Source organism: Melozone crissalis, unplaced genomic scaffold (assembly GCF_028551555.1).
Source record: "Melozone crissalis strain CALT ecotype California unplaced genomic scaffold, PUWL_Pcris_2 ptg000046l_1, whole genome shotgun sequence".
Classification (NCBI taxonomy): Eukaryota; Metazoa; Chordata; class Aves; order Passeriformes; family Passerellidae; genus Melozone; species Melozone crissalis.
This window is the reverse complement of record NW_026535824.1, coordinates 16,326,613-16,337,922: the sequence shown is the minus strand read 5'-3', so window position 1 is coordinate 16,337,922 and position 11,310 is coordinate 16,326,613. Positions and strand designations below refer to the sequence as shown.

At 53.7% G+C, this 11,310-nt stretch overlaps 1 non-coding gene across 1 annotated transcript; it reads right to left on the bottom strand.

Moving 5' to 3' along the window:
- Positions 1-4,617: 4,617 nt before the first annotated feature.
- Positions 4,618-4,770, bottom strand: LOC128943550 (5.8S ribosomal RNA). The gene has a single exon (XR_008483730.1). It is a non-coding gene; the product is annotated as a 5.8S ribosomal RNA (ribosomal RNA).
- Positions 4,771-11,310: the final 6,540 nt, after the last annotated feature.

The following is an 11,310-nucleotide window of genomic DNA, read 5'->3' as shown; positions in this document are numbered from 1 at the left end:
TGGATGCACAAAAGAGCTATTAAGAGGGGAAAATTCTTGACATTCCAACTGTTGTACGAGTTACATAGAAGGCGCCTCGCGCGTGTCTTCCTGGACGGCATAGAAGCCTCTCAGTGCCGATTACCATCAAGTGTTGTCCACCATCACTTAAGGAGTAGGTGGGATACATCGGGTATATTTGGTGGCCTACTGAAATTCCCTCCATATAAGGAGGCGGATAACACCACATTCGAGGCCCTAATTACTAAAAAAGAGATTGATAAGAACATGAAAGAGATGTGTAAAACCTCCGCTCCCGGGCCAGATGGGATCACTTTGGGTCAGATTATTGCAAAAGACCTGAAGTTTTCCTGGTTGACTGAGATGTTCAACCTCTGGCTTATCACCGGTACTGTTCCAGATGCGCTGTGGGACTGCAGGACAGTCTTGATACCCAAGTCTTCGGATGCAGAGAAGCTTGGTGATATCAATAACTGGAGGCCTATTACTATTGGTTCAGTGGTGATTAGGCTGTTTTCCAGGATCGCTACTGCGAGGCTGTCCAAAGCATGTCCCATCAACCCCCGGCAACGTGGTTTCATTTGCGCATCAGGTTGTGCCGAAAACCTCAAGTTGCTACAGCTTGTGGTGAAAACAGCAAAGCGAGAGCATGAACATTTGGGGATTGTGTTCATGGACATTGCTAAGGCAATGTGTTAAGAGAGTTATAGTTACTCCCGCCATTTACCTGCCCTTCATTGAATTTCTTCACTTTGACATTCAGAGCACTGGGCAGAAATCACATCGCGTCAACACCTGCCTTGGGCCTTTGCAATGCTTTGTTTTAATTAAACAGTCGGATTCCCCTGGTTTGCACCAGTTCTAAGCCGGCTGCTAGGCGCCGACTGAGGCGGGGGGCCGGCCCGGGGACCCCCCCCGGGGACCCTACTTGGCACGAACCGCTCGGCTGGGCGTGGCTGCACATGTGCCGGCTGCGCGCTGCGGGAAGCCCGCCAGCGGTAACAATGACGGTGGCTGCCGCTGGGTCGCCGGCCGTGGCAAGGAGGAGGGCGGGCGGAGCGGGGAGCAGGCGGTGCCCGTTGCAGCTGGGGCCATCCACGGGAAGGGCCTGGCGCGTGTCCAGAGTCACCACTGCACGCGCGCACGCCCGGCGCCCGGGGGGGCCACGCGGAACGCACTCATCCGCACGCGGCGCCTCGTCCAGCCACGGCGCGCATCCAGCCACGGCGCACGCCCAGCCCCGCTCCGCGCCACAGCCCGACCGACCCAGCCCTTAGAGCCAATCCTTATCCCAAAGTTACGGATCCGGCTTGCCGACTTCCCTTACCTACATTGTTCCAACATGCCAGAGGCTGTTCACCTTGGAGACCTGCTGTGGATATGGGTACGACCCGGCATGAGACTTACACCCTCTCCCCTGGATTTTCACGGGCCAGCGAGAGCTCACCGGACGCCACTGGAACGGCGACGCTTTCCAAGGTGCAGGACCCTCTCTCGGGGCGAACCCATTCCAGGGCGCCCGGCTCTTCACAAAGAAAAGAGAACTCTCCCCAGGGCTCCCGCCGGCTTCTCCAGGATCAGTTGCGTCACCGCACTGGGCGCCTCATGGCACCCGTCTCCACCACTCCGGATTCGGGGATCTGAACCCGACTCCCTTTCGATCGGCTGAGGACAACGGAGGCCATCGCCCACCATTTCGGAACGGCGCTCACCTATCGCTTAGGACCGACTGACCCACGTTCAACTGCTGTTCACATGGAACCCTGCTCCACTTTGGCCGTCAAAGCTCTCGTTTGAATATTTGCTACTACCACCAAGATCTGCACCTGCGGCGGCTCCACCCAGGCCCACGCCCCAGGCTTCGAGGCGCACCGCAGCGGCCCTACTCGTCGCGGCCTAGCCCCCGCGGGCATCATACTGCCGGCAACGGCCAGGTATGGGCCTGACGCTCCAGCGCCATCCATTTTCAGGGCTAGTTGATTCGGCAGGTGAGTTGTTACACACTCCTTAGCGGATTCCGACTTCCATGGCCACCGTCCTGCTGTCTAGATCAACCAACACCTTTTCTGGGCTCTGATGGGCGTCGGCATTGGGCGCCTTAACCCAGCGTTCGGTTCATCTTGCAGCGTCAGTTCTGCTTACCAAAAGTGGCCCACTGAGCACTCGCATTCCATGGTGCAGCTCCACGCCAGCGAGCTGGCCCCCTTACTCATTGAAAGTTTGAGAACAGGTTGAGATCGTTTCGGCCTCAAGACCTCTAATCATTCGCTTTACCGGGTAAAACTGCCCATTGCCGAGTGCCAGCTATCCTGAGGGAAACTTCGGAGGGAACCAGCTACTAGATGGTTCGATTAGTCTTTCGCCCCTAGACCCAGGTCGGACGACTGATTTGCACATCAGGACTGCTACGGACCTCAACCAGAGTTTCCTCTGGCTTTGCCGTGCCCAGGCATAGTTCACCATCTTTCGGGTCCTAGCACGGACGCTCACTCTCCACCTCCCCGGCCCCGCGAGGGGGCGGCGGGCGAGATGGGCCGGTGGTGCCCCCGGGGCTGCCAGGCGCGACACGCGTCCCGGGATCCCACCTCAGCTGGGGCGCGCCGGCCCTCACCTTCATTGCGCCGCGGGCTTTCGACAATGGCCCCTGACTTGCGCACGTGCTAGACTCCTTGGTCCGTGTTTCAAGACAGGTTGGGTGGGTAGTCGACGTCGCCATGGACTCCAGGTGCCCCAATGCGGCCCGTGAGCCCGGCCCGGCGGCGCCGCGCGGTCAGGGCGCACTGAGGACAGTCTGCCCCGGTTGACAGCAGCGCCATGGGCCGACGGGCCCGGCCCCCACACCCCTGTGAGAAACATCACGCTGCGAGGATGCCGCCCCCCCGTGAGAGGGGGGGAAACGATGCCCCCTGCCACAGCGCTGCCGATGGGGTGGGAAGAGGGCACGGCGGCGGTCCTTTCCCTTGGCCCCGGGATTCGGCGAGACCTGCTGCCCGAGGGCTGTAACACCCGCCGCCGCTCTTTGCGCGGCACTGGGCCATCTGCCCACCGGCGGCCTTCACAGCCGACCCGGATCCGGTCACGGTGCACAGCCGTGGAGGAAATGTGCCCGGCCAGGATCACCCACCAGCTGGGCAGCGGTCCCCACACTGGCCCGCCCCGCCCAGCCCGCCCCCGCTGACGGGGTTCGCCCGGGGGACGGAGGGGAGGCGGAGGCGAGGATCTGCCCAACCCGAGCCGGCCAACTGCAACTCGCCGGGTTGAATCCTCTGGGCGGACTGCACGGGCCCCACCCGTTTACCTCTTAACGATTTCGCGCCCTGTTGAACTCTCTCTTCAAAGTCTTTTCAACTTTCCCTTACGGTACTTGTTGGCTATCGGTCTCGTGCCGGTATTTAGCCTTAGATGGAGTTTACCACCCGCTTTGGGCTGCATTCCCAAGCAACCCGACTCTGAGAAGCCCTGGCCCCGGCGCACTGGGGGGCCGCTACCGCCTCACACTGTCCGCAGGCTGTGGCCTCGATCACAAGGACTTGGGTCCCCCAAGAGCACTGCCAGGGAAGGGGACTTCTGTATGCCACATGTCCCGCGCCCCACCGCGGGGCGGGGATTCGGTGCTGGGCTTTTCCCTCTTCGCTTACCGTTACTGAGGGAATCCTCATTAGTTTCTTTTCCTTTGCTGACTAATATGCTTAAATTCAGTCACCATGTCTGATCTGAGGTTGCAAGCCGAAAGCTGGGCCGCACCGCCCGGCCCATGCTGCTCCTAAAGAAGTGGCATGCCAACAGGCCAACAGCCAGCCAGCTTCTCCCACCTACTACCCTCACCTTCCTCCCCACTGGCACCAGCGTGCCAGAGGAAAACAAAGCCAGAGGGAGAGAAGCGGAGACGGAGAGCCCCATCCCGGAGATGAGAACCGAAAAGGGAGTGTGGCAGAGACAGCCCTGATGGGGGACCAGGTGGCACGTGATGGCCTCGGTGGAGGGAGAGAGAAAAGCCATGGTGCTATTTGCGCCCCGAGACCACGACCGAAGAGGAGGAGGGAAGGCAAAAGGAGGAGGGGGTCGGAACATCTGTCCCCAGCGCTCTCGCTTCGCGCGCTCGGCAGCACAGCAGCCCGGCACGGTACCGCCCTGGTACCCAGCTGCAGACAGCCGCCCGCGCGGTGGGGAGGCTGGGGGTGAGGTCTGCGCCTCATCTCCCTCTTCCCCTCTCCGTTCTCTTGGCCCACGGTGGTGCTTTCAACGCCGTCTCTCACTCTCCTCAGCTGCCACCACCACTGTACTGCAGCACGGGCGCTGCAAGGACAAACTCTGCCCCAGTGGCTCACTCCAGGAGTGGGGAGCTACAGAGCAGTCCCTGAGCCTGCATATAGGGGGATGAAGGCCCTGCGTGGCAACAATGATGACGACGGCCGTGACGATGATGACGCCTGCTGAGTCACAGGAAAAAAATTGAGGCCGCCGAGGGAAACGCATCCCTTGCCAAACCCCTGACCGCCTTCCCTCCGGGCACCGGCGAGCCACCATCACCACCGCCGCTGACCACAGTCAACTTGCCTGCGAGGTGACCCCAGCCGCACCACCGTGGTGGCCGCCGGATGGCGACTCATAATCAAGCAACGCTCAGACAGTCGTAGCCCTGGGAGGAACCCAGGGCCACAAGTGTGTTCAAAGTATGGATGATCAATGTGTCCTGCAATTCACATTAATTCTTGCAGCTAGCTGCATTCTTCATTGACGCACGAGCCGAGTGATTCACCGCTAAGAGTTGTCTGGCTTTCAGCACCGATCCTGCACCCGTGGAGGGGCTGGGACCGCTCACATGAAGCGGCCCCTTTCTCTTGTGCTGAGGACGTGCAGGCACGTGCCTGGCTTTGACTGTCCTTACTTGATAGTCAGGATTGCAGACATAGGAGATCCAGCCACACTGAACTGGAATTCTTCCTCAAACCTCCACACTATGGTGGCACTGAAGGAGATCTGAGCAGTCTGGTTCCCACCTGGTGCAATGATGCCCTCCTTGGGCGCAAACTTGAAGCAGAAGCCCACGTTTGCAGTTAAAGGGCTATAGGCGAAGGGAGCATCAATAGCTCCTAGGTTAATCAGTTCCACCTGCAGCAGCAAGAAAGCAAAGCGGAAATACATGTGGAATCTTCCCTTCTTGTGAGTTATTGTCTAATGATGCAATTAATACCCAGAAATAGCAGACAATGCTTTGAATGGCAAAAAAATACAACAGGACAAGTTCTGCCTTTAAGTTTTCATGCAAAGCAGCGGCAACTCCACAGAACTGGAGTCCACAACCCTGGGGTTATCCCATGGACACAGAGTAGTGCACCTCTGGTCAGCATCACCAAGTTCATTCAGACCTGGCCCTGAGAGCAACGTGCGTAGGGAATCACCCCAGAGCTGCTGCTGCCCCACTGAGCACAGCTCCAACAGCACCATCTACTCATTCACCTTTTCCCATGTCAGGAAAACAATACATTGATTATGAGGCATCAGCATCAAAATGTATAGACAACATCATCTTTTGGTAAGAAAACTCAGCATGTCTTTGCATCCCACAGCCAAGCTTTTGGAAGTGTCTGGCATGATGTAGTGCCTCATTTTCTACCTCTTTCAGCTGCTCTCTCTTTGGTTTTTTTTTGCAAACTTGACACTATTGAGGAGGAGGCAAATAGGTAGAAAAATGCTTTGCTTTATTCCCAGGAACACTTTTCTCTTTCTAGAGCCAGAGATGCACCAAGGCTGAAGTGTGGTGAGGGACTGGTCAGCAAGGGAAGGAACTCCCAAGCCCTTTGCAAGGGCCAGCACTGAGCCAGGAGGCTGGATGGCTTTCCTGTGACTTGCAGCAATAAGCAGGAGACACTTGACTGGAAGCTGTCTGCAGTGGACTGAAGCTCAAAGGCAGCCAGTTTCTTCCAGCTGCTTCTGAACAGCCCAGTCCAAAGGTGCCTTGTGTCTGGCACTGCCACAAAAGCCTCTGAACATCCCTTTTTGACCCAGGCTTTGTTTCATGTGCCAAGGGGTTGTTTTGCAGCAAGCCTCCCAGCTGATTCCCAAGGAAGGAACTGGGCCTTCATGAACAACAGACACACCTTTCAGACCCTCTCAGATTTCACCAGTACATCAAATATTCCCTGCTCACAAGTGCCCAGGTCGGCAGCAATTCCACACTTCCACCAGGCTTGCTCCTCCCTCAGGAGCCATCAGGATCCACCCCAAGCCCTGCTGCTCACCTCATAGACGTGGGGGGTGTCAATAGAAATGTTCCCAATGTACAGAGTAGGAGAGCTGAATTCTACCAAGGATCCTTGGCCTTCTCCTGAGAGCAGGGGCAGCCTGCTCTCACAGCCTGGGGAGAGATGTCCATTGCAGTACAATCATTCCCTCTGTTATACTGTATTTTCCAGGCTGCCTCAGTGCTAGTCCCTGACTCTGAGCTGGATGCAACCAGCTCCTGATGCTGCAGGAGAGGATATGGACCCTCCTCTTCCCTCAGCTTCGGGGCTGACTTCTAATTTCTAACCCATTCCTTGGGCTGCTTTCCAATTTCAGCCACCAGTCTGCTGAATTTAAAACATCTCTGCTGCCTTGTAGTGACAGGCCAAGGAGTTACAGGCATAAATTGAAAGAAAGGAAATTTAGCTTTGATATTAGGAAGAAATTCTTTACTCTGAGGGTGGTGAGACACTGGAGCAGGTTCCCCAGGGCTGTTGTGGAGGTTCCAGCCCTGAAAGTGTTCCAAGCCAGGCTGGATGGGGCTTGGAGCTACCTGCTCTAGGGGGAGGTGTCCCTGCCCAAAGGCCTTTAAGGTCCATTCCATCCTTAACATACTATGATTCTGTGGTTTTCTTCCCATGCACTTAGAGGAGCTTTGAAATCCATTCAGTGAAGGTACAAAGCTCCTACTGAGTTTGGGAATTGCCAAAATCCCTGGCCCAGGAACACAGGACATTTTTGCCAAAGTCCCCAACTCCTGACACTCAGCACTGCGTTCTGTTTCCACAGACAGAGCTGCAAGGGCTCAATTCCCACAAAGGGAGAGAGGCAGGTGCTGGCCAAGGCTGCTCCTTCTACCAACAGCCTGGGCTCAGGGGGGCTCAGTCACCTCTGCTCTGCTGCTGTCTGGGCACTGGGAGGTGATCCAGGCTCAGGGAACACATTTCTAACTCAGCGCCTGCTGCCTGATGATGGATCCATGTCAAATGGACCCATCATCCTGGAGGCCAGGGGCCTGCAGGGGCTGAGTGCTTGTTCACTAAAGCTGTTCTGCTCTGCAGCTCTCTGGCCTTTGAGGGAATGCTGGCAAAGCCATGGCATGAAAACCTCTCCCTGCACTGCCTGGGCTGTTCTGGGATCAGTCAGGCACACACAGCATTCTGAGCCCTGGCCTGGCACAGGAGACTCCCTGGGAGCGGCAGGGTCAGGGGGGATGTGCCAGCACTGCCCTGCTGACCAGGGACTCTTCCCAGCACTTCCATGGGAGCCCAGTGGGCTCAGGCTTGCACCATGGCTTCACTGAGGGGGAGAGAAGCAGGGCAAAGGAGCTGTACCTGAGATGCTGCAGTAAGCCACACTTCCATACTCCAGTGCTTCCAGGGGTTTGAAGGTCACCTTGATTTTGGCCAAACAATTCAGCCCAATTTCTCCCTCCTACAGCAGAAAGAGACAGCAAAACAGTTCTCTTCAAACTTCACATTTCTTGTTTTCAACCACACTTCTGTAAGCCTCTGTTTAGAGCATTAGTAATGAGTGAACAACACAAGGAGCCCAAGGAAACACTCCAAACCCAGCTCAACACAGCGCTGGAAGCTCTCAATGTTCAGCTGTTCAGCTCCCACTCTCCACAATACTCCTGCTACTCTGACAAAGGCTCTTGGTCACATCATGCTGCTGTCAGCTACAGTGGGATGCAACTGCCACTGTGCACTGGTGGCTCTTCACAAGAAGAGAACATGATCCCTGTCCTGGGTTGACTATATGATGCTTTTATCCCAAATCGTCTTATTCTGTTTATGCTGAATAATAAGTTTTGCACCTTTAAGACTTGTTGCAGAGAGTGAAGGGGGGAGAGAAGAAGCAGCAGTTTGTTTTCAGACACTGCACTCACTCCTCCACACTCCTGCTCCTGGACTGCATTGTCTGCGGATGGACAGACAGCGGGACAGAGCTCTCCTTTGCTTTTAGTTAATTTAGCTTGCTGAGGCAAAGAAGTTCCCTGGACTGTGGGGTTTTTTTCCCTTTTCTTTGGACGTGTTCAAAACTGCTGTGGACTGAACACCAGAAGAGCACCGGCAGCTCCAGCTGCGGCCACCGGGCCGGGCCTGGCCTGCGACATTTCCAGCCCCAGAGGGACTGATCAGAGACTGAGTGAGCTGAGCTGCAACCCAGGGAGGGACTTTCTGAGTTTGTCATCTCTTTTGGAGCAGCAAGGGGTTTTATTGATTAATACTGTTTAGGGTTTATTGGTTAATAAACAGGTTTTTTCCACTTCAAGGAGGTCTTTTCTCCAGGACCAGTTGGGGGAGGGGCCGATTGAATCTGCTTTCCTAGAGGAGCCCCTTTGGGGGTTCTCTCCCAAATTTGCCCAGAACCAGAACCTTGGAAATAAAAATATTAGTTTAACGTGTATTGAAAGAAAGCAGAGGCTGGCATTATTCTAGCGTTTACTCCAAGATGAGAAGGGATGTTGCACTGTGCAGACACCAGGCCTTCATCGTCTCTCACAATGCCAGTACTCAGAATCAGGGCTCTAGTTGATACGAGGACGTGGTGGTTTGCTTGCAGAAACAGAAAAGGAAAAGGTTTTCTGTCCCTGTGTGCAGGACAACTCCAAAGGCCCATTTCAACCTTCCACCCTTGTGTCCAGGCTCACAGAGGACACTGGAAGGGACACTCAGAAATAGTGCAAGGCGTGGTTACAGGAGGGGATTGGCATTTCTATGATTAGCCTTAGGCTGAATTTGGCCTCACTTTCCCAGCAAAACATTGCAAGCTTCAGGTCAGTGTGTGAGCTGGCAGTGCTCCAACAGCCTCTGCTGAACCTCACATGTAGGGGGAGCCCCTACCTACAAGAACTGCTCCCTGTGGACACTGCAAGGACATGCACAGAGTGCCCTTGAGCTCAGGCCCTGGCAGCACAGCTTGGCCTTGTCAGGCTCCCAGCCCTGCCTTGAGCCTCCAGGGCAGAAATGCTTTTAGCATTTGGCATTTTTAGGCGAGCTCTGCAGGTGCATCAGAAACTCAATGTCTTCCCTCCCAGCACATTGAGCCAGCTGAGGATCTGCCCAGTGACTGCAGCCGGGGGTAGAGTGGATGGGAGGAGGAAGAGGGGGAGGAGGATGAGGAGGAAGAAGAGGAGGAAAATGAGGTCTCAGCTATCACTTACCATTGGCTCAATGAAAAAAATGTCATCAGAGAACAGCCTGGGGTCTTGGAGCAACTTTGCCTTTTCCCCCGGGAGCCTCAGGAGGGCAGTGTGATCTTCACAAGAGCCCTTCTCCTTCCCTGTTTCTTTCCCCTCCATTAATTTTTCCAGCCACAGCTCTCTCCATGTCTGCAGGAATCGATGCTGCCTGCAGCCACAGGAGAGACAAAGCCAGCAGACTGTTTAATAAGCCATAGATTGGCAGAGAGAAGTGTGAGTGCAGGAGAGCAAAGGACTTGGGGAGGAGCAGCAGTGTGAGAGATGAGTAATGTGATGATTTATCAAAAAGCAGGGTGCCCCACTGCAGGGAATGATTGGCAGCTGACTCCATTGATTCACAAGGCTGAACAGTTGCTTTATTAAACTATATTATATTACATTGTACTACACTATATTAAAGAAGCATACTATACTACAAAGAATACTAAGGAAAACTTGTGACTGTCTCCAGACAGCCAAGACAAAGCTTTTTCCAATTGGCCAAGGAAACAAAACAATGCTCAGCAGAATCCAACTGACAAATCACTTCAGGTAAATAATCTTCCTAACACATTCCACATGATAGAGATAAGAATTGTTTTCTTTCTTTTCTCTGTGATTCTCCAGGAGAAAAAACCTTGAGAGAGAGAATTATGTGTTTCTGTTCAGAGAATGTGAATGCCACAATGATTGACTCTCACAATTAACAGACAAATACCATGTATAGAGGTTAAGAAAAATTTTTTTACCCCCGCAGTTGTTATCAAGGGACAGCCAGGGTTGGGATATTTGGGAGGGTTGGCTTGTCACTACAGTGACATCTGACCTCCAATCAAGATTTGAGGAAGTAAACTCCACCACTGGACAGTGAAGAAGGGGTCAATGGACAGAATTTTGGGAGGGGCTAAAGGGTTAAAAGGCAAAACCTCCATTGTGTGGGTGAGCACATGGTGCGGAAAATCCTTTGCTCCTGGCGCCATAACATTTTCTCTATTCAGTCTTCTGTTGCATCTTTGACAAGGTTTAATAAATCTCTCTCAACTTATGAAAAGGGAGTGGCTATTTCTCCCAAGCAGCAGCTCCCCAGCAAGGACTGACCCCAAGCCATGGGGGTCCCAGATGGATCAGAGGATAACTTGCTGTTCACTGGCCCAGCAGGGAGTTTTACTCCACACCTGCAAGCTCAGGAGAGGTTTCCAGAGCCAGCATCCCTCCACAGAACCTCCTGGCTCAAAGCCTCTGCCAAAAAACTGAGGGAGAATCCACCAGCCACTTCAAGTGGCTTTTCCTACCACTGAGCTGCTGGGGAGGCAGATAAAGGTCATGGAGCAGGACTTCCCTGGGAAGGGGAGACAAAGCTGGGTCGCAGCTACGTGCTACCAGCACTGTGAAAAATGCACATTATATGATTGGCTTTTTGCATATATGAAAATAAAACATTGGTCTGTTCTGTTTCAGTCTCTATGCAATATTGCATAGGGAAATATAAGATAACAGCAATTAGAAATGAATCAGATAATGCACATGACCAATGACACATCTGCAATCACACCATTATCAGTCACTACAACACTGAACTGTCATCCCAGAGTCTGCGACAGCTGATGAACTTTAAAACAACAGAGAGCTGGAGAACTCGTGTCAAGATTCATGTTTCTCCAAACTCCCTTTGAAAACAGGCTCAGCTATCATACATGGTCAAATTGCCAAGCCAAAAGAACTTGAATACTTTTTGATGCAGAAAACATCTGGGCTGATTGTCAAACATTCCATTCAAGTAGAGCTAGAACTTGGCCAGAGTTCAATCTGTAATTGATGGACATCACTTAATACATTTTAAAACAAGACTGTTAAAACCAGCAATTATGAATAGGAAACCTTAGGATTAAAGATCAATC